Genomic DNA, 24,544 nt, shown 5'->3' with positions numbered 1-24,544 from the left:
ACGATTTTCTTTTGAACTTAGACGAAACGGATTCGCAGCTAAGTCACCCACTGGGGGATTTCAGACGCAAATAAGAGCAACAACAATCATTCAAGAGGACTGTAAAGCTCTTGTCTTTGATAAACAAATTACAAAGGTATTTCTTATTACACTTTATTTGAACGAGTACTTAAGTATAAAAGGGGCAGAGCAGCTCCGCATTCCAAGCCCATGGCTCGTCCTTCTTATGCTCGACATTGTAAAGGTGGTATGGTCCATTGTGGAGCACTCTGGTGACAATGAAGGGACCTTCCCAAGCTCGGGCGAGCTTGTGTGGTTTCTGTTGATCCACTCGAAGAACCAAGTCACCTTCTTGAAAGGCTCGACCCTTCACGTGTCTAGCGTGGAATCGACACAAGTCTTGCTGATAAATGGTCGACCGGATCAAGGACATCTCTCTTTCCTCCTCTAGGAGGTCAACTGCGTCTTGCCGAGCTTGTTCTGCTTCATCTTCAGAGAAGAGCTCAACTCGTGGTGCATTATGAAGCAAGTCACTCGGTAGAACAGCTTCAGCTCCATAGACCAAGAAGAATGGAGTTCGGCCAGTCGACCGATTGGGAGTTGTCCTTAATCCCCAAAGAACTGATGGAAGTTCATCAACCCAGGCGCCCGCTGCATGCTTGAGATCTCGCATCAGTCGGGGTTTCAGTCCTTTGAGAATCAGGCCATTTGCTCTTTCTACTTGTCCATTCGACCGGGGATGGGCGACTGAAGCATAGTCGACTCGTGTGCCTTGTGAGGCGCGGAAGGTTCTGAACTCATCAGAATCGAAGTTCGATCCATTGTCAGTGATGATGTTGTGCGGAACCCCATACCTGAATGTCAACTCTCTGATGAAGCTGACAGCAGTACTAGCTTCAAGATTCTTAATAGGCTTGGCTAAGATCCATTTGGTAAACTTGTCGACTGCTACAAGTACGTGAGTGAAGCCACTCCTACCAGTCCTCAGTGGACCAACCATGTCCAATCCCCAAACAGCAAAGGGCCAGACGAGTGGAATGGTCTTCAGGGCTGATGCAGGTTTGTGTGACATATTGGAGTAGAACCGGCAGCCTTCACATCTGTCGACTATATCTTTCGCCATTTCATTCGCTCGTGGCCAATAAAATCTAGCTCGGTATGCTTTAGCCACAATGGTCCAAGAGGACGCATGGTGACCATAGGTCCCCGAATGGATGTCGTGGAGGATCACTCGACCTTCTTATGGCGTTATGCATTTCTGGCTGACCCTAGTTGCACTTTCTCTGAACAGTTGTCCTCTTATTACAGTAAAAGCCTTGGATCGACGGACGATCTGTCGAGCCTCTTCTTCATCCTCTGGGAGCTCTTTCCTAAGGATATATGCAGTGTATGGCACTGTCCAGTCGGGAGTGATGACCAACACCTCCACGATGAAGTCGACCACGGCTGGGACCTCGACTTCAGTCGGATCTGTGGCACTCTTAGGCTGCGGGGGCTCTTCAGCGAAGGGATCTTCTTGAACTGAAGGTTCATGAATATGCTCCAGGAACACATTACTGGGAATAGCTTCTCTCTTGGAGCCTATCTTTGCTAAATCATCTGCTGCTTTATTTTCCAGTCGGGGTATATGATGGAGCTCTAACCCCTCAAACTTCTTTTCCAACTTCCTCACCGCGTTGCAGTAACCAGTCATGGCTGGGCTTCTGATGCCCCGCTCCTTCATCACTTGATTTACTACCAAAACTGAGTCGCCATAGACCATGAGGTGATGGACGCCGAGTGAGATGGCCATACGCAACCCATACAAGAGTGCTTCATATTCTGCTTCGTTATTGGAGGAATCAAAGTGAATCTGGAGGACATATCTGAGCTTGTCTCCTCGGGGGGATACCAGTACCACCCCAGCACCGGCACCCCAGCACCGGAACCATTCAACATCTTGGAACCATCAAAGAACATGGTCCAGTGCTCCGAGTGAACTTGAGTTTATAGTTGTTGTTCAATCCACTCGGCGAGGAAATCCGCTATTGCTTGGGACTTCATAGCTTTCTTTGCCTCGAACTTGATATCTAAGGGAAGGAGTTCAATCGCCCACTTTGCCACTCGACCAGTTGCATCTTTGTTGTTCAGAATCTCTGACAATGGAGCATCGCTGACGACTTTAATGGTGTGATCAGAGAAGTAATGTGCAACCTTCTTCGTGGTCATATAAATCCCATAAATAAGCTTCTGATAATGTGGATATCTTTGCTTCGACGGAGTCAAAACTTCAGAAATGTAGTATACTGGGAGCTGAACTTTGTAGGCTTTTCCTTCTTCTTCCCGCTCGACCGTAAGTACTGTACTGACGACTTGACCAGTGGCTGCAATGTAAAGCAGTAAAGGCTCTTTGCTGATTGGAGCAGCAAGCACTGGCTGGGTGGAAAGCAGGGCTTTAAGCTCTGCAAATGCTGCATCAGCTTCAGGAGTCCACTCGAACTTATCTGACTTCTTCATCAGTCGGTAAAGAGGCAGTGCCTTTTCACCGAGGCGAGAAATGAATCGACTTAGGGCGGCCAAACAACCAGTAAGCTTCTGTACATCATGCACACGCACAGGGCGTTTTATCCGGAGTATGGCACCCACTTTCTCTGGGTTAGCGTCGATCCCTCGTTCAGAAATGAGAAAACCGAGTAATTTTCCGCCTGGAACTCCAAACGTGCACTTTGATGGATTATGCTTGATATCATACCTTCTGAGGTTGGCAAAGGTTTCAGCAAGGTCAGCCAGTAGGTCAGAACCTTTACGTAACTTGACCACAGTGTCATCCATGTATGCTTCCACATTCCGACTGATCTGAGTGAGCAAGCACTTCTGAATCATCCGCATGAATGTGGCTCCAGCGTTCTTCAAACCGAATGGCATAGTGACATAACAAAAGCACCCAAATGGGGTGATGAAAGCTGTTTTTATCTCATCGGATCTGTACAGACGGATCTGATAATACCCGGAATAAGCGTCCAAAAAGGACAAATGCTGACACCCCGCAGTCGAGTCGACTATTTAGTCGATGAGAGGGAGAGGAAAGTGATCTTTCGGGCAGACCCGATTGATATGTTTGAAGTCAATGCACATGCGAAGTGAGTCGTCCTTCTTTAGGACCATGAAAACATTCGCTAACCACTCGGAGTGGTAAATCTCTCGGATAAACTCAGCTGCTAGAAGTCGAGCCACTTCTTCACCGATTGCCTTTCTCTTCTATACAGCGGACCGTCGAAAATGTTCTTTGACTGCTTTCACTTTTGGGTCAACTCGCAAACGATGCTCAGCCAGTCCCCTGGGAACACCTGGCATGTCAGAAGGTTTCCACGGGAAGATGTCACAGTTCTCACGGAGGAACTGGATGAGCGCTTCTTCCTATTTGGAGTAGAGTGTTGTTGAAATGTGAGTCGGAGCAGCATTGGGATCCGTCAGGTGAATGTGAATCGGCTTCGTTTCACCACTGAAATGCCGAATCTGTGGCAGTCTTCTTAGCTCGCAACAAATCACTCGGATCTGCATTTTTTGATACTCCTACAATTCCACTACTGCCATCTATGCATCGGCGATCTTTGAGCCCTTGTCGAAGCATTCTTCTGCCTTCTTTCGATTGCCAATGATAGTGATCACCCCTTTAGGACCAGGCATCTTCAATTTGAGGTACACGTAACATGGTCGAGCCATAAAACGTGCATAAGCTGGCCTGCCCAGAATAGCATGATAAGCACTTTGAAAGTCCACAACTTCAAATGTCAACTTTTCTTTGCAGAAATTCTTGGAATCACCGAATACTACATCAAGGGCGATCTGGCCGAGTGACGCAACCTTCTTCCCAGGAATAACTCCATGGAAACTCATGTTGCTTTCACTGAGTCTGGACATCGGAATGTCCATTCCTTTCAACGTCTTTGCATACAGTATATTCAGACCACTGCCACCATCCATCAGAACCTTAGTCAATCGAGTGCCTTTGACTACTGGGTCGACCACCAGTGCTTGCCTCCCAGGGGTGGCTATATGCGCTGGGTGATCGGACTGGTCGAATGTAATGGCAGTCTGAGACCACTTCAAATAACTGGGTGTCACCGGGGCGACCATGTTCACTTCTCTGTTGATGACTTTCAGTCGACTCTTACTCTCAACATCAGCGAAAATCATCAGAGTGGAATTGACGTGGGGGTAACCGTCATCGTCCTCTTCCTCATCCTCGACTTTGTCGCTGATAACCCACAAGTATAGGGGATCAATTGTAGCCTCTTTCGATAAGTAAGAGTGTCAAACCCAACGAGGAGCTAAAGGTAGAACAAATATTCCCTCAAGTTCTATCGACCACCGATACAACTCTACGCACGCTTGACGTTCGCTTTACCTAGAACAAGTATGAAACTAGAAGTACTTTGTAGGTGTTTTTGGGTAAGCTTGCAAGAAAGTAAAGAACACGAAAATAAAAGCTAGGGGCTGTTTAGATGAAGACACAACTAAATTAGTTTTAGTAAAGAGCTTTTGTCAACAAGAAGGTTATTTGTCCCTAGGCAATCGATAACTAGACCGGTAATCATTATTGCAATTTTATTTGAGGGAGAGGCATAAGCTAACATACTTTCTCTACTTGGATCATATGCACTTATGATTGGAACTCTAGCAAGCATCCGCAACTACTAAAGATTCATTAAGGTAAAACCCAACCATAGCATTAAAGCATCAAGTCCCCTTTATCCCATACGCAAACAACCTACTTACTCGGGTCTGTGCTTCTGTCACTCACGCCACCCACCATAAGAAAATCATAAACATATTGCAAACCCTACAGCGGGAATCCCTCACGCTTGCGCGACACGGAGAGCACCATAGGACAACACCAATAATAAAACGTACAAGTCAAACCAATCACGATCATCAAATAGCCATTAGGATAAAACAGATCTACTCGAACATCATAGGATAGCCATACATCATTGGGAAATAATATATAGCGTTGAGCACCATGTTTAAGTAGAGATTACAGTGGGTAAGAGAGAGGTTACACCGCTGCATAGAGGGGGGAAGAGTTGGTGATGATGGCGGTGAAGTTGTTGGTGAAGATAGCGGTGATGATGATGGCCCCCGGCAGCGCTCCGCCGCCACCGGAAGCAAGGGAGAGAGGGCCCCCCTTGTTCTTCTTCTTCCTTGACCTCCTCCCTACATGGGAGAAGGGTTTGCCCTCTGGTCCTTGGCTCCCATGGCGTGGGAGGGGCGAGGGCCCCTCCGAGATTGGATCTATCTCTCTGTCTCTCTCTGTTTCTGCGTTCTCTCCGGCTCTGTTTCACCGTTTCGCGTATATATGGAGATCCGTAACTCCGATTGGCCTGAAACCTTCGCCGTGATTTTTTCGAATATTAGCTTTCTTGGCAAAAGAAGAGCGTCAACACGCCTTACGGTGGGCTCACGAGGGTAGGGGCGCGCCCTAGGGGGGCCCCCTGCCTCGTGACCACCTCGGGCACTGGTTCGCGTTGATTTTCCTTCCGAATTTTCCATATTTTCCAAAAATAAGCTCCGTCCGTTTTTATCCCGTTTGGACTCCGTTTGATATGGATATTCTGCGAAATCAAAAACATGCAACAGACAGGAACTGGCACTGGGCACTGGATCAATATGTTAGTCCCAAAAATAATATAAAAAGTTGCCAAAAAGTATATGAAAGTTGAATAGTGTTGGCATGGAACAATCAAAAATTATAGATACGACGGAGACGTATTAGCAACCCCAAGCTTAATTCCTGCTCGTCCTCGAGTAGTTAAATGATAAAAAAAGATAATTTTTGATGTGGAATGCTACCTAGCATAATCTTGATCATATGTCTAATCATGGCATGAATATTAAGACACGAGTGATTCAAAGCAATAATCTATCCTTTGACATAAAAATAATAATAGTTCAAGCATACTAACAAAGCAATTATGTCTTATTGAAATAACATAGCCAAAGAAAGCTCATCCCTACAAAATCATATAGTCTGGCTATGCTCCATATTCACCACACAAAGGATTCACTTCATGCACAACCCCGATGACAAGCCAATCAATTGTTTCATACTTTTGACGTTCTCAAACCTTTTCAACTTTCATGCAATACATGAGCGTGAGCCATGGACATAGCACTATAGGTGGAACAGAATGGTGGTTGTGGAGAAGACAAAAAGGAGAAGATAGTCTCACATCAACTAGGCGTATCAACGGGCTATGGAGATGCCCATCAATAGTTATCAATGTGAGTGAGTAGGGATTGCCATGCAACGGATGCACTAGAGCTATAAGTGTATGAAAGCTCTGACTGAAACTAAGTGGGTGTGCATCCAACTTGCTTGCTCATTAAGACCTCGGGCATTTGAGGAAGCCCATAATCGAAATATACAAGCCAAGTTCTATAATGAAAATTCCCACTAGTATACGAAAGTGATAACTCAAGAGACTCTCTATATGAAGAATATGGTGCTTCTTTGAAGCACAAGTGTGGAAAAAGGATAGTAGCACTGTCCCTTTTTTTATTGGGCCTTCCTTTTTTATTTGGCCTTTATTCTTTTTGGCCTTCCCTCTTTTTTATGGCATTTCTCTTTTTTGGGGGACAATGCTCTATTGAATGATGATCATCACACTTCTATTTACTTACAAATCAATATTACAACTCGATACTAGAACAAAGATATGACTCTATATGAATGCCTCCGGCGGTGTACCGGGATGTGCAGTGATCTAGCGTAGCAATGACATCAAAAAACGGACAAGCCATGAAAACATCATGCTAGCTATCTTACGATCATGCAAAGCAATATGACAATGAATGCTCAAGTCATGTATATGATGATGATGGAAGTTGCATGGCAATATATCTCGGAATGGCTATGGAAATGCCATGATAGGTAGGTATGGTGGCTGTTTTGAGGAAGGTATATGGTGGGTTTATGGTACCGGCGAAAGTTGCGCGGTACTAGAGAGGCTAGCAATGGTGGAAGGGTGAGAGTGCGTATAATCCATGGGCTCAACATTAGTCATAATGAACTCACATACTTATTGCACAAATCTATTAGTCATCGAAACAAAGTACTACGCGCATGCTCCTAGGGGGATAGATTGGTAGGAAAAGACCATCGCTCGTCCCCGACCGCCACTCATAAGGAAGACAATCAATAAACACCTCATGCTCTGACTTCGTTACATAACGGTTCACCATACGTGCATGCCACGGGACTTGCAAACCTCAACACAAGTATTTCTCAATTTCACAATTACTCGACTAGCATGACTCTAATATCACCATCTTTATATCGCAAAACTATTACAAGGAATCAAACATATCATATTCAGCGATCTACAAGTTTATGTAGGATTTTATGACTAACCATGTGAATGACCAGTTCCTGTCATCTCTCTAAATAGATATAAGTGAAGCACGAGAGTTTAATTCTTTCTACAAAAGATATGCTCGTGCTCTAACAAATATAAGTGAAGCAAAAGAGCATTCTACAAATGGCGGTTGTCTATGTAAAGAGAAACAGGCAATCCAAACTTCAAATGATATAAGTGAAGCACATGAAGCATTCTATAAAGCCATACTCAAAAGATATAAGTGAAGTGCAAAGAGCATTCTATAAATCAACCAAGGACTATCTCATACCAGCATGGTGCATAAAAAAATAAAAACCCAAATGCAAAAGACGCTCTAAGACTTGCACATATCGCATGAATGAAACGAATCCGAAAATATACCGATATTTGTTGAAGAAAGAGGGGATGCCTCCCCAGCATCCCCAAGCTTGAGCTCTTGCCTCTCTTCCTTCTTCTCACATCGAAACCTTCTCAATCATCGAACACTTCATCCACACAAAACTTCAACAGAAAACTCGATAAGATCCGTTAGTATAATAAAGCAAATCACTACTCTAAGTATTGTTGCAAACCAATTCATATTTTGTTTTTGCATTGTGTCTACTGTAATATAACTTTTTCATGGCTTAATCCACTGATATAAATTGATAGTATCATCAAAACAAGCAAACTATGCATCAAAAACAGAATCTGTCTAAAACAGTATAGTCTATAGCAATCTGAACATTCACCATACTTCTGATACTTGAAAAATTCTACAAAAATTAGGAAAAATAAACAATTTGTATAGAAAGACAGTGCAAAAAGAATCAGAACCATTCGATGTTCCAGCTAAAAATATAAAATCGCGCACTACATCCAAAGTTTCTGTCCTGCACCATACAAACCATCAAGCAAATGTAAACATCCTAAAGGCAAACCTTGGCACATTATTTTTATAATACAATGGAATTGTACAAGGGGATAATTATTGTTGTTGAAAGGTTTCTGTAATTAAGGTTCACAAAGTTCCCATGGGCATGAACAAAGTTCAAGGATGTCCCCCACTTTCACAATGCTCGTCTCTCTCACTTTCACTTTTCTTTTTGAAAAAGTTTTGGGTTCCCCTCTTTATTTTTGTTGTTTTTAAACTATATGAAAGCACTCAACAGAAATAAATGACTCTCTAAAACTTCCGGGTTGTCTCCCTGGCAGCGCTTTCTTTAAAGCCATTAAGCTAGGCATATAGTGCTCGAGTAGTGAATCCACCCGGATCCCAAGGTATATCAAAGCCAATTTTAATTAACAATGATTTGTAATTTAGTAGTGAGCACAAAGTAAAATATATCATGTAACAACGTGGTCTAACTCTATTTCTATGCATCGGCATGTCATAAAAGAACAATTCATGCACACAAAGTAAAGGCCAATGCATAGTATAAACAGTTTCTTGCAATTTTATCGTATTGGAAACATAGAGAGGTGGAGATATAGTTCCTCTCTCATAATAATTGCAAGTAGGAGAAGCAAGCACATGCATATTATATTCATCAAAATCATCATGTGTAGTAGTAAAAGGCAACCCATCAATATAATCTTAATAAGGGCAAACTTCTCCGATATAGTGTAGTTGGGAGAATTCAAAAAGATAATAGGACTATCATGCGTGGGTGCAATAGCAACAATTTCATGTTTAACATAAGGAACTATAGCAAGTTCATCTCCATAAGCATAATTCATATTGGCATCTTGGCCACAAGCATAGCAAGCATCATCAAAAAGGGATATTTCAAAGAATCAACGGGATCATACAATCATCATAGCAATCATCCTTCGGTAAGCACGAAGGGGAATTAAACAATGTATGAGTTGAAGAGTTACTCTCATTAGAAGGTGGGCACGGGTAGCTAATCCTCTTCCTCCTTTTGTTCTTCGCTCTCCTCCTCATCTTTTTCATCCAATGAGCTCACAGTTTCATCAATTTTCTTCTTCCATAGACTCCTGCAAAATATTAGTCTCTTCTTGGACAGCGGAGTATTCCTCAATATATGGTTTAAAATAAGAATTAGAAGCATAATTATCAACGCAATATTTAAGTATGGCAAAATTTTAAGATTGGTAAAGAGTAGCATCATACTTTTCAATCAAAGAAGCAATTTCATAAGCACCCTTAAAAGCAACAAATTCTTCAATTTGTTGAACATCATAGTAACTATAAACACCCTTAGCATACGAAGATACGATTCCATTATCAATAAACTCACATTGGTAGGGAAGGTGTTTCTTAGGGTTTTTAGAACAACAAGTAAAATCATATATATAACATAAATTCCAAGCATAGCATTGCAAACGATGAATTTGATCCAATAAACGTTTCCCTCTTTCAGATATACGGTGTCGCACATAACAAGCATGCTGATCTAAAGATTTGCCCTCAACTAAGCTAGTTGGGGTTACAGCACGAGCACAAAGGGATCGAAGATGATCCAAGTAATAAGCTTCAGCAGTGTGATAGATTTTGAGTGGTTCTTCAACCATTGGTTCAGTAGGTACAACTAATTTTTTTGGTATTTTGCGTTTCCTACCCATAACTAAAGATAGAAAACAACTAAGAACAAAATAAAAATTACTTAGTGATAAAGCAAACAAGCACACACGAGAATATTCACCCCACGCTATTGCTCCCCACGGCGCCAGAAAAAGGTCTTGATAACCCACAAGTATAGGGGATCAATTGTAGCCTCTTTCGATAAGTAAGAGTGTCGAACCCAACGAGGAGCTAAAGGTAGAACAAATATTCCCTCAAGTTCTATCGACCACCGATACAACTCTACGCACGCTTGACGTTCGCTTTACCTAAACAAGTATGAAACTAGAAGTACTTTGTAGGTGTTGTTGGATAGGTATGCAAGATAATAAAGAGCAAGTAAATAAAAAGTAGGGGCTGTTTAGACACAACTAAATTAGTTTTAGTAAAGAGCTTTTGTCAACAAGAAAGTTATTTGTCCCTAGGCAATCGATAACTAGACCGGTAATCATTATTGCAATTTTATTTGAGGGAGAGGCATAAGCTAACATACTTTCTCTACTTGGATCATATGCACTTATGACTGGAACTCTAGCAAGCATCCACAACTACTAAAGATTCATTAAGGTAAAACCCAACCATAGCATTAAAGCATCAAGTCCCCTTTATCCCATACGCAAACAACCTACTTACTCGGGTCTGTGCTTCTATCACTCACGCCACCCACCATAAGCAAATCATAAACATATTGCAAACCCTACAGCGGGAATCCCTCATGCTTTCGCGACACGAAGAGCACCATAGGACAACACCAATAATAAAACATACAACTCAAACCAGAGGAGATCTATATGGCCATTATGATAAAACAGATCTACTCAAACATCATAGGATAGCCATACATCATTGGGAAATAATATATAGCGTTGAGCACCATGTTTAAGTAGAGATTACAGCGGGTAAGAGAGAGGTTACACCGCTGCATAGAGGGGGGAAGAGTTGGTGATGATGGCGATGAAGTTGTTGGTGAAGATCGCGGTGATGATGATGGCCCCCGGTGGCACTCCGGTGCCACCGGAAGCGAGGGGGAGAGAGCCCCCCTCCTTCTTCTTCTTCCTTGACCTCCTCCCTAGATGGGAGAAGGGTTTCCCCTCTGGTCCATGGCCTCCATGGCGTGGGAGGGGCGAGAGCCCCTCCGAGATTGGATCTATCTCTATGTCTCTCTCTGGTTATGCGTTCTATTCTGGCTCTGTTTCACCATTTCGTATATATATGGAGATCCGTAACTCCGATTGGCCTGAAACCTTCGCCGTGATTTTTTTCCGAATATTAGCTTTCTTGCGGCAAAAGAAGAGCGTCAACCGCCTTACGGTGGGCTCACGAGGGTAGGGGGCGTGCCCTAGGGGGGGCGCCCCCCTGTCTCGTGACCACCTCGGGCACTGGTTCGCATTGATTTTCCTTCCGAATTTTCCATATTTTCCAAAAATAAGCTCCGTCCGTTTTTATCCCGTTTGGACTCCGTTTGATATGGATATTCTGCGAAACCAAAAACATGCAACAGACAGGAACTGGCACTGGGCACTTGATCAATATGTTAGTCCCAAAAATAATATAAAAAGTTGCCAAAAAGTATATGAAAGTTGAATAATATTGGCATGGAACAATCAAAAATTATAGATACGACGGAGATGTATCAACTTCCTGAAGGAAATATGCCCTAGAGGCAATAATAAAGTTATTATTTATTTCCTTGTTTCATGATAAATGTTTATTATTCATGCTAGAATTGTATTAACCGGAAACATAATACATGTGTGAATACATAGACAAACAGAGTGTCACTAGTATGCCTCTACTTGACTAGCTCGTTAATCAAAGATGGTTATGTTTCCTAACCATGGACAAAGAGTTGTTATTTGATTAACGGGATCACATCATTAGGTGAATGATCTGATTGACATGACCCATTCCATTAGCTTAGCACCCGATCATTTAGTATGTTGCTATTGCTTTCTTCATGACTTATACATGTTCCTATAACTATGAGATTATGCAACTCCCGTTTACCGGAGGAACACTTTGGGTACTACCAAACGTCACAACGTAACTGGGTGATTATAAAGGAGTACTACAGGTGTCTCCAAAGGTACATGTTGGGTTGGCGTATTTCGAGATTAGGTTTTGTCACTCCGATTGTCGGAGAGGTATCTCTGGGCCCTCTCGGTAATGCACATCACTTAAGCCTTGCAAGCATTGTAACTAAGATGTTAGTTGTGAGATGATGTATTACGGAACGAGTAAAGAGACTTGCCGGTAACGAGATTGAACTAGGTATTGGATACCGACGATCGAATCTCGGGCAAGTAACATACCGATGACAAAGGGAACAACGTATGTTGTTATGCGGTTTGACCGATAAAGATCTTCGTAGAATATGTAGGAGCCAATATGGGCATCTAGGTCCCGCTATTGGTTATTGACCAGAGACGTGTCTCGGTCATGTCTACATTGTTCTCGAACCCGTAGGGTCCGCACGCTTAAGGTTACGATGACAGTTATATTATGAGTTTATGCATTTTGATGTACCGAAGGTTGTTCGGAGTCCCGGATGTGATCACGGACATGACGAGGAGTCTCGAAATGGTCGAGACGTAAAGATTGATATATTGGAAGCCTATGTTTGGATATCGGAAGTGTTCCGGGTGAAATCGGGATTTTACCGGAGTACCGGGAGGTTACCGGAACCCCCCGGGAGCCATATGGGCCTTAATGGGCTTTAGTGGAAAGGAGAAAGGGGCAGCCCAAGGTGGCTGCGCACCTCCCCCCTCCCCTAGTCCTATTAGGACTAGGAGAGGTGGCCGGCCCTCCCTCTTTCCCCCTCGGGGAATCCTAGTCCAACTAGGATTGGGGGGGGAGTCCTACTCCCGGAAGGAGTAGGACTCCTCCTGCGCCCTCCTCCTGGCCGGCGCCCCTCCCCCTTGGCTCCTTTATATACTGAGGCAGAGGCACCCCAGAACACACAAGTTGATCCACGTGATCTATTCCTTAGCCGTGTGCGGTGCCCCCAGCCACCATATTCCTCGATAATATTGTAGCGGAGTTTAGGCGAAGCCCTGCTGCTGTAGTTCATCAAGATCGTCACCACGCCGTCGTGCTGACGGAACTCTTCCCCGACACTTTGCTGGATCGGAGTCCGGGGATCATCATCGAGCTGAACGTGTGCTCGAACTCGGAGGTGCCGTAGTTTTGGTGCTTGATCGGTTGGATCGTGAAGACGTACGACTACTTCCTCTACGTTGCGTCAACGCTTCCGCAGTCGGTCTGCGTGGGTACGTAGACAACACTCTCCCCTCTCCTTGCTGTGCATCACATGATCTTGCGTGTGCGTAGGAAATTTTTTGAAATTACTACGAAACCCAACACTTCCTACTCCGTAAAAGGATCATAGAGGCTGACGAAGTCCTTCGAGCGTGAGCCTGGAAAATATAGGTTTAGCAAGAACTCACACCGCTCAGTCGTTCCCAAAAGTGAGTTAAAGTATTCGTAGGCCACCTCAGGCCGCGTAGTCCGACACCACCGCGTGCCATCAAGCACTAATCCATGCATCGCCTTCTATGCTTTCGGTAGGAGGTGTGCCGATGGAAGAACAATGTGTTAGTGTCGCCTTCACCCAGGCAATCTTTGAACGTTGGCGGGCCATGGTGCACTCTATCAAAGCGAGCTCCAGATGTCCATGCTTAAGCATGGCACGCAATTGGCGCTTATGCTCCAAAAGCTGCCGCGACTGCATGGCCACATGGAACAGAAGGTTGAGATTGATCTGATTCAACATGTATGATGTGTCATAGGGATCTAGTATTCAACAACCTAACCGAACAATCTGTTTCCAATTGATAAAATCAAATGAACCTTGATTTGTACAGTATATAATCTATAACTCTATAAATACAATATGCTCCATAATTTTTAAGGCCTCACATTCAAATTGAGGTCTCCAATTTAAAATTGACCCATCCAATTTTGACCAGGTCAATAATTTTCCAGGGAGCTCTCTTATTCAATGCTTTTAATTCAGTATGCTCCCTAATTTTGGAGCTTTCATGTTTGATTGATGTATCTAATTTTGGATTGAGGGAAATATGCCCTAGAGGCAATAATAAAGTTGTTATTTATATTTCCTTATATCATGATAAATGTTTGTTATTCATGCTAGAATTGTATTAACCGGAAACTTAGTACATGTGTGAATACATAGACAAACAGAGTGTCCCTAGTATGCCTCTACTAGACTAGCTCGTTAATCAAAGATGGTTAAGTTTCCTAGCCATAGACATGTGTTGTCATTTGATGAACCAGATCACATCATTAGAGAATGATATGATGGACAAGACCCATCCGTTAGCTTAGCACTATTATCGTTTAGTTTATTGCTATTGATTTCTTCATGACTTATACATGTTCCTATGACTATGAGATTATGCAACTCCCAAATACTGAAGGAACACTTAGTGTGCTATCAAACGTCACAACATAACTGGGTGATTATAAAGATGCTCTACAGGTGTCTCCAATGGTGTTTGTTGAGTTGGCATAGATCGATATTAGGATTTGTCACTCCGATTGTCGGAGAGGTATCTCTGGACCCTCTCGGCAATGCACATCACTGTAAGCCTTGCAAGCAATGTGACTAATGAGTTAGTTGCGGGATGATACATTACAGAACGAGTAAAGAGACTTGCCGGTAACGAGATTGAACTAGGTATGATGATACCGACGATCAAATCTCGGGCAAGTAACATACCGATGACAAATGGGAACAACGTATGTTGTTATGCAGTTTGACCGATAAAGATCTTCGTAAAATCTGTAAGAGCCAATATGAGCATCCAGGTTCTGCTATTGGTTATTGACCAGAGATGTGTCTCGGTCATATTTACATAGTTCTTGAACCCGTACGGTCCGCGCGCTTAATGTTCAATGACGATTCGTATTATGAGTTTTTGTGTTTTGATGTACCGAAGGTTATTCGGAGTCCCGGATGAGATCACGGGCATGACGAGGAGTCTCGAAATGGTCGAGACATAAATATTGATATATTGGAAGGTGATGACCCACAAGTGTAGGGGATCTATCATAGCCTTTTCGATAAGTAAGAGTGTCGAACCCAATCAGGAGCAAAAGGAAATGATAAGCAGTTTTCAGTAAGGTATTCTCTTCAAGCACTGAAATTATCGGTAACAAATAGTTTTGTGATAAGGTAATTTGTAACGAGTAGCAAGTATAGAAGTAAATAAGGTGCAACAAGATGGCCCAATCCTTTCTGTAGCAAAGGACAAGCCTGGACAAACTCTTATATGAAGGAAAGCACTCCCGAGGACACATGGGAATTATTGTCAAGCTAGTTTTCATCACGTTCATATGATTCACGTTCGATACTTTGATAATCTGGTATGTGGGTGGCCCGGTGCTTGGGTGTTGTCCTTACTTGGACAAGCATCCCACTTATGATTACCTATTGCAAGCATCCGCAACTACAACAGAAGTATTAAGGTAAACCTAACCATAGCATGAAACATATGGATCCAAATCAGCCCCTTACGAAGCAACGCATAAACTAGGGTTTAAGCTTCTGTCACTCTAGCAACCCATCATCTACTTATTACTTCCCAATGCCTCCCTCTAGGCCCAAACAATGGTGAAGTGTCATGTAGTCGACGTTCACATGACACCACTAGAGGGATGACAACATACATCTCATCAAAATATCGAACGAATACCAAATTCACATGACTTATAGCAAGACTTCTCCCATGTCCTCAGGAACAAACGTAACTACTCACAAAGCATATTCATGTTCATAATCAGAGGGGTATTAATATGCATAATGGATCTGAACATATGATCTTCCACCAAGTAAACCAACTAGCATCAACTACAAGGAGTAATCAACACTACTAGCAACCCACAGGTACCAATCTGAGGTTTGGATACAAAGATTGGATACAGAGATGAACTAGGGTTTGAGATGAGATGGTGCTGGTGAAGATGTTGATGGAGATTGAGCCCTCCTGATGAGAGGATCGTTTGTGATGATGATGGTGATGATTCCCCTCCCGGAGGGAAGTTCCCGGCAGAACAGCTCTGCTGGTGCCCTAGATTGGTTCCGCCAAGGTTCTGCCTCATGGCGGCGGAGTTTCGTCCCATAAGATTGCTTCTGATTTTTTTCCTCGACAAAAGACCTCATATAGCAGAAGATGGGCATCGGAGGGCCACCAGGGGGCCCAGTGGACACAGGAGCCCCTCGAGGGCTCCAACGAGGCAGGGGGCGCGCCCCCCACTCTCGTGGCTGGTGGGTGGCCCCCTCTGGTACTTCTTGAGCTCAGTATTTTTTATTAATTCCAAAAAGGACTTCCGTGAAGTTTCAGGACTTTTGGAGCTGTACAGAATAGGTCTTTAATATTTGCTCCTTTTCCAGCCTAGAATCCCAGCTGCCGGCATTCTCCCTCTTCATATAAACCTTGTAAAATAAGAGAGAATAAGCATAAGTATTGTGACATAATGTGTAATAACAGCCCGTAATGCAATAAATATCAATATAAAAGCATGATACAAAGTGGACGTATCAACTCCCCCAAGCTTAGACCTCGCTTGTCCTCAAGCGAAAGCCGAAATCAGAAAATATGTCCACATGTTTAGAGATAGAGGTGTCGATAAAAATAATAAAATACGGACATGAGGGCATCATGATCATTCTTAGAGCAGCAACACACACACACACACACATATATATATATATATATTGTCATATGATCTCTTATGTTAAAGTAACAATTCAATCACAATTTCAAGTATTAATTATAAACTTCATTGAAAACTAACAAACTCTAATATCAGTCATTGAGGCAATTGCAATTTATCATAACATAGGAAAGAGTCAATATAAGAGCTTTTCAGCAAGTCCACATACTCAAACAATTGGTAACACTCACGCAATATTTATGGGTATGGAGTTTTAATCGGACGTAGAGAAAGATAGGGGCTTATAGCTTTGCCTCCCAATGTTTTACCTCAAGGGTAATGTCAACAATAATAGCTCATGCAGACTCACATCCAATTAGCTATATGTATCTGGATCTTTCCAACACACTGTGCTTGCTAAATGATAAATGTAAAAGGAAGATGAAGATCACCATGGCTCTTATGTAAGGTAGAAGATAAAAGTAAAAGACAGGCCCTTCCCAGAGGGAGCAGAGGTTGTCATGCGCTTTAATGGTTGATTGCACAAAATCTTAATGCAAAAGAACGTCACTTTATATTGCCACTTGTGATATGGACCTTTATTATGCAGTCTGTCACTTTTATTTCTTCACATCACAAGATCGTATAAAGCTTATTTTCTCCAACATTAATAAGTCATACATATTTAGAGAGCAATTTTTATGCATGCATCGATGACAACTTTCTTGAGGGTTCTTACTCAATCCATAAGGAAGGTATGATGGACTCTCAATGGAAACGGATTTAGGGGTATTTGGAGCAGAAGTAGTATCTCTACTTGGTGCAAAGAATTGGCTAGCATGAAAGGAAAGGCAGCTCAACATGTTGGTTGAATCATGACAATATAATTTATCTCAGATGAAAGAAAACAACCATTACGTTGTCTTCTTGTCCAACGTCAACTCTTTAGCATGTCATACTTTAATGAGGTGGCTCACAATCATAAGGATGTCCAATAGTATATTTTATATGTGACACCTCTTTCTTTATTACTTCTATTAATTGCAAATGACCAAAACTATGTTTGTCAACTCTCAACACTTTTATTCATCATACTCTTATATGTGAAGTCATTACTCTCATAAGATCCATATGATCTCTTTATTTCTTTTTATTTTCTTTTTATTTTTATTCCCTCAAGATCATAGCAAAATAATCAAGCCCTTGACTCAACACTAATCTTTATTATATATAGCTCACGGACTCGATTACTTAGGAAGATCATAAAGCAAAACTCACAACTAGATCATACTAAAACTTCACTCTACTAGATCAAGATATTATCAAAAGGATCAAACTAAGAAAAACGCTAAAGATAAAAGTGATGGTGATACGATACCGGGGCACTCCCCCAAGCTTGGCAGATGCCAAGGGGAGTGCCCATACCCGATGCTCAGTTCTTCTTTGTTGGTGAAGAAGGTGTTGGTGATGATGGATAGTCGCACATCGAGCGTAGGAGGTCCTCCAACTTGCGGATAATGCCCGCCCTTGAGTGCGATGATATGCTCCTTCAACAGAATATTTTCACTTGTGAGATACTTGTTTTGAATGAGCTACTCAATCATCTTGAAAGCTCAATCTCGTTGGTAAAGAGATTGTGGGTGAGGTTGAGGATTGTCTTCTTTTGCTACTGTCTGGAAACTTGATCCCATGGCTTCTTGATCCCATCATCCTTTGTTGATCTCTCCAGGTTTTTCTGTCTCACCTCTATCTTCATTAGCCAAGCATCGTTGCCTCATTGTTGGAGGACGAGGGAGACGACATGATGCTTGGCCTTGACAACCCTGGCAGAAAATAGCTCGAAACAGATGAGATTTTTGCGTGATACGATGGTCAAAACCTTAGGAGATTATATAGTGAATTTTTACGACCAAAAGAAGTATCGTGCAAGAAAACGGAGTCCGGAGAGCACACGAGGCACCCACGAGGCAGGGGGCGCCAGGGGGTAGGGCGCGTCCTCACCCTCGTGGAAGCCCCGTGTCCTTTCCGGTCTGCTTTCTTATTTTCCTATTTTTCTAAATATTCAAAAGGAGAAAATTGCCATTAGAACTGTTTTGGAGTCGGTTTACTTACCGTACCGCATACATATTCCTTTTTGGAGTCTGAAACGTTCTGGAAAGTGTCCCTTATGTATTCCTCCGGGGTTACGGTTTCAATAATATTGGTTTCAACATTTATGGGATTACCTGAGATGTAATGTTTGATTCTTTGACCGTTCACCACCCTCGGATTTGTGCCTTCGAAGTTGTTGATTTTTATGGCACCGGAACGATAGACCTCCTCGATAACGTAAGGACCTTCCCATTTAGAGAGGAGTTTGCCTGAAAAATCTTAAACGAGAGTTGTATAACAATACACAATCACCTACATTGAACTCACGCTTTTGTATCCTTTTATCATGCCATCTTTTAACTTTTTCTTTAAACAGCTTGGCATTTTCATAAGCCTGGGTTCTACATTCATCAAGTGAGTTAATGTCAAAAAGCCTCTTCTCACCGGCAAGTTTGAAGTCATAGTTGAGCTTTAATAGCCCAATATGCCTTATGTTCTAATTCAAGAGGTAAGTGACATGCTTTTCCATAAACCATTTTATACGGAGACATACCCATAGGATTTTTATATGCAGTTCTATAGGCCCATAATGCATCATCAAGTTTCTTGGACCAATTCTTTCTAGATCTATTAACAGTCTTTTGCAAAATTAATTTAAGCTCTCTATTACTCAATTCTACTTGACCACTAGACTGTGGGTGATAAGGAGATGCAATTCTATGATTAACATCATACTTAGCAAGCATTTTACGGAAAGCACCATGAATAAAATGTGAACCACCATCAGTCATTAAATATCTAGGGACTCCAAACCTCGGAAAAATAACTTCTTTAAGCATCTTAATAGAGGTGTTATGATCAGCACTACTAGTTGGAATAGCTTCTACCCACTTAGTAACGTAATCAACAGCAACTAAATATGTGTATACCCATTAGAGGAAGGAAAAGGTCCCATATAATCAAAGCCCCAAACATCAAATGGTTCAATAACAAGTGAATAATTCATAGGCATTTCTTGACGTCTACTAATATTACCAATTCTTTGACATTCATCACAAGACAAGACAAACTTACGGGCATCCTTGAAGAGAGTAGGCCAATAAAAACCGGATTGCAATACCTTATGTGCAGTTCTATCTCCAGCATGGTGTCCTCCATAAGCCTCGGAGTGACACTTGCGTAGGATCTGTTCCTGTTCATGCTCAGGTACACAACGTCTAATAATACCATCTACTCCTTCTTTATAAAGATGTGGATCATCCCAAAAGTAATGCCTTAAATCATAAAAGAACTTTTTCTTTTACTGGTATGTGAAACTAGGTGGTATGAATTTAGCAACAATATAATTAACATAATCAACATACCATGGAGCAGTACGAGAAGCATTTATGACGTTTAATTGTTCATCGGGAAAGCTATCATCAATAGGTAGTGGGTCATCAAGAACATTCTCTAACCTAGACAAGTTGTCTGCAACGGGGTTCTCAGCTCCCTTTCTATCAATAATATGCAAATAAAATTCTTGTAGTAGGAGAACCCATCTAATAAGTCTAGGTTTAGCATCTTTCTTTTCCATAAGATATTTAATAGCAGCATGATCAGTGTGAATAGTTACTTTAGAATCAACAATATAAGGTCTGAACTTATCACAAGCAAATACAACTGCTAAGAATTCCTTTTCAGTAGTAGCATTATTTCTCTGGGCATTGTCTAGAGTTTTACTAGCATATTGAATAACATTTAGTTTCTTATCAACTCTTTGTCCTAGAACAGCCCCTACAGCATAATAGCTAGCATCACACATGATTTCAAAGGGTAGATTCCAATCAGGTGGTTGAACAATAGGTGCAGAAATTAAGGCAGTATTTCAAATGCTTCTACACAATCATCATCAAAGACAAAAGGAATATCTTTTTGTAATAGGTTAGTCAGGGGCCGAGAAATTTTTGAGAAGTCCTTAATGAACCTCCTATAAAACCAGCATGACCAAGGAAACTTCTTATACCTTTGATGTCCTTGGGACACGACATCTTTTCAATAGCATCAACTTTAGCTTTATCAACTTCAATACCTCTTTCAGAAATTTTATGCCCCAAGACAATACCTTCATTAACCATTGTCGGTGTCAAAACCGGCGGATCTCGGGTAGGGGGTCCCGAACTGTGTGTCTAGGCCGGATGGTAACAGGAGGCAAGGAACACGATGGAGGTAAAACCCTACGTCATGCTTGATTAATATTGATGATATGGGTAGTACAAGAGTAGATCTACCACGAGATCAAGGAGGCTAAACCCTAGAAGCTAGCCTATGGTATGATTGTTGTATGATGAAGTTGTCCTACGGACTAAAACCCTCCGGTTTATATAGACACCGGAGAGGGTTAGGTTTACACAAAGTCGGTTAAAATGGTAGGAGATCTTGAATATCCGCATCGCCAAGCTTGCCTTCCACGCCAAGGAAAGTCCCATCCGGACACGGGACGAAATCTTCAATCTTGTATCTTCATAGTCCTGGAGTCCGGCTGAAGGTATAGTCCGGCTACCCGAACACCCCCTAATCCAGGACTCCCTCAGTAGCCCCTGAACCAGGCTTCAATGACGACGAGTCCGGCGCGCAGATTGTCTTCGGCATTGCAAGGCTGGTTCCTCCTCCAAATTCTTCATAAAAGTTTGTAAACACCAAGAGTAGTGTCCGGCTCTGCAAAATAAGCTTCCACGTATTGCCATAGAGAGAATAATATTAACACAAATCTAATCTGCTGACGTATTCCGCAGCGTGACATCACACTACGGCCAAGCCTTTATTCGAATTGTTTTCACTTTTCCACCTCAGCGTGTTTTGCGAGGCGGTTTCCTTGGCACGTCTTGTTAAAGTAGAGATCGTGTCCCCCATTTACGGGATTCTCATCAATACGGACGTGGGTAACCCAACCGCGCCATTTATCACAGCGCTTGGGAGGCAAGCGAGTTTTACTAGGCTGGTGGAGACGCATAGTCGCATCCGCCCATATAAGGGGATAAGGATCCACCTTTTTACCTACGCCTTCTTCCTCCTTTGCCTATCCATCTTCTGCGCACCCGAGCTCCAGCGCCCAAGCCCGCACTTCCTACCTCAACCTTCTCCAACAATGTCCGGAGCGGGAGGCAAGTGGATGGTCTCCTCCGTCACGGAGGGCCATGTCAAAAAGCTAAGGAAGGCCGGATACTTGTCCAAAGACATCGCGCACCGGCTTCCTGGGGAGGGGCAGCTTCTCCCCACCCCAAGGCCCCATGAGAGGGTAGTATTTCTTCCCCACTTCCTCCGCGGACTGGGTTTTCCTCTCCACCCATTTGTCCGCGGGCTCATGTTCTATTATGGCCTAGATTTCCATGATCTGGCCCCGAACTTCATCCTCAATATCTCGGCATTTATTGTCGTGTGCGAGGCTTTCCTCTGCATCCGCCCCCATTTCGGCCTCTGGCTCAAGACCTTCAACGTCAAGCCAAAGGTGGTGCGCGGCAACCAGGCGGAGTGCGGAGGTGCCATGGTGGGAAAAATAGCCAATGTCATATGGCTCGAGGGCTCCTTTGTGGAGACCTTGAAGGGGTGGCAGTCAGGGTGGTTTTACATCATCGAGCCACGCGATCCGAAGTGGACCGCAGCCCCTGAATTCCGATCCGGACCCCCTACGCGGCTCACGTCCTGGAAGGAGACGGGCTTGTCGTGGGGCGACGAAGAAGAGGTGACCGGACTGCAAAAATGCATCCAGTCCCTGGTGAACAAGCAGCTCAAGCTTGTCAACGTAGTCCAGGTCATGCTCGTCCGCCGGATCCTTCCGTGTCAAGAACGGGACTTCAATTTGTGGGAGTTCAACCCGGCGCAGCACCGAACTCTGAGCAGGCTCTTCGACACGACGTACGAAGATGCCTAGAAGGGGCTAACCACAGGCGCCGAGGCTCCCACATCCGCCTCCGAAGACCGCGGATTCAGCTCGCAGCGTCCTGCTGGCGAGGTAAGATATTTTCATCTTTTACAGGATGTTGAGTTTTTTCATAGTTTGAGTCTATGCGGGATCTAAACTCCCTTACCTTTGACAGGATTGGCAGGCGAAGTCCGGACTGATTAACTGTCCGGCTCCCTTGCCCGAAGACCCAGCCCCTGCTCTCCTAGTGAAGCTGCTGGTTCCGGCACCTTATGTGGTGCCGGAGAAGAAGGCCAAGAAGAAGAAGGCCATGGGGACTCGAAAGAGTTCCCGGCATACGGTGGTGTCGGACTCGTCGTCCGACGAGTCCGAGACGCACTCCTCCCGTGAAGACGAGGAGGAGGAAGAAGAAACCTCTCCCCCTCCAGCGGGGGGAGGAAAGAAGAGGAAGGCCACCCCAGTAGGGGAGGCCGAGGGGTCCAAGAAGAGGAAAACCCCTCCGCCGGACTACGCCCCCGACGCCGACGAGGACAAAGAGGAGTGGCCGGACAGGGCCAAGCGTCTGGCAAAATCGTAAGTGTTCGGATACCAGAGTAACTCATGATATTCCTTTTGTTGCACAGCTTTCCCTAATGTTGAATATAATCATGCAGCCCGCCCAAGGACGGGCTCGACGAGTCGTCGAGCGGCTCCCTGGATTCATCGGACGTGAATTCAGTTCCGCCCGATGCCTCCCGCTGTGCTGCGGATGACGCCGAAGTGGCGTCGCGACAAGCTCCGGGGCAAGAGGAGGTGGTCCAGGAGGAGCCGCGAGGCGACCTCCCGGACTCCAGGAGTAAAGGGGACAAGACCCCCCAGGGCTCCAAGTCCGGCTTTAAGCCGGACACCGCGCCGGAATCATCAACGGTTCCGGACCGCGGCAGGCGAACTCCTGCCAAGAGGAGCAAGCCTATTGAGCCGGCGTCCTCCGTCCAACCGGAGGCGCCGGACAATCTGCTGGAGGTGCTTAAGGGCACCTCCATCGACGAGGAGCGCCGTACCATCATGAGTACGGTGGTCTAGAAGGTTTCGTCCGCCAAAAGCGGACTGACTGAAGCTTGTGCTAGCCTTCTAACAGGCTTCGAGGTATGTAAAAAATATGTAAAAATATTACTGCATAGACAGTAGCCCCTGATGCTCTGTTTGGCGTTCGGAAAGAAAAGCCGAATAGAGGATCTATTAAATATCGCAGGAGTCTAACTAAAAAAGGAGTCAATATACGTATGCAGGCTTCGCTGCTGGCCACCGCCGCACTGACTACGGAGGTGGTTGCCCTGAAGTAGGGCCTCGAGCGGACCGAGCAAGAGCTCGGCCTTGCCAAACGGTCACTCGAGGAGAAAGAAGGTAAGAGATACCTTATAGAAAAAATGCCTATAAGAAGACGCAATTGCAAAAAATGACAGGAGTATACTGCTTATTGTAGGGGCCACAACTGAGGTGGCGACCCTCAAGCAGGCGCTGTCCGAGGCCGAGAAGAGAGCGGCCACGGAGCGCACCGAGCGGGAGAAATTTGAGGCGCAGGTCGGCGAGGTGCAGCAAGAGCTTCAGGCTCTCATGAAAAAACATGAGAGTTTGGAGCTCGACTCGAAGACGCGAGCGTCCGAGCTTGCTGCGGCCCTTAAAACTGCCAAATCTGCCAAGGCCGAAGCCCAGAAGGCCCTCCAGGAATTGGATGCGGTGAAAAAGATAGCGGCGGGTAAGGCATTCTCTATGCAAAGCAGACATATAAAAGTAAACTACTTGTTACTTACCCGAATCCGGAGCTCTCCAGGGGCATTCACAGATCTTCCCCGCAGCATATCCGATGCCGCCGCATTCTACCGAGCCGAGGAAGGCAGCTCGACGGAGAAGGTGTTCTGGTCTCAGTACGCTGAGGTCGGACACCCTGTG

This window comes from Triticum urartu, chromosome 5, assembly GCF_003073215.2.
Source record: "Triticum urartu cultivar G1812 chromosome 5, Tu2.1, whole genome shotgun sequence".
Lineage (NCBI taxonomy): Eukaryota > Viridiplantae > Streptophyta > Magnoliopsida > Poales > Poaceae > Triticum > Triticum urartu.
Note: the sequence above shows the minus strand (reverse complement) of the source record.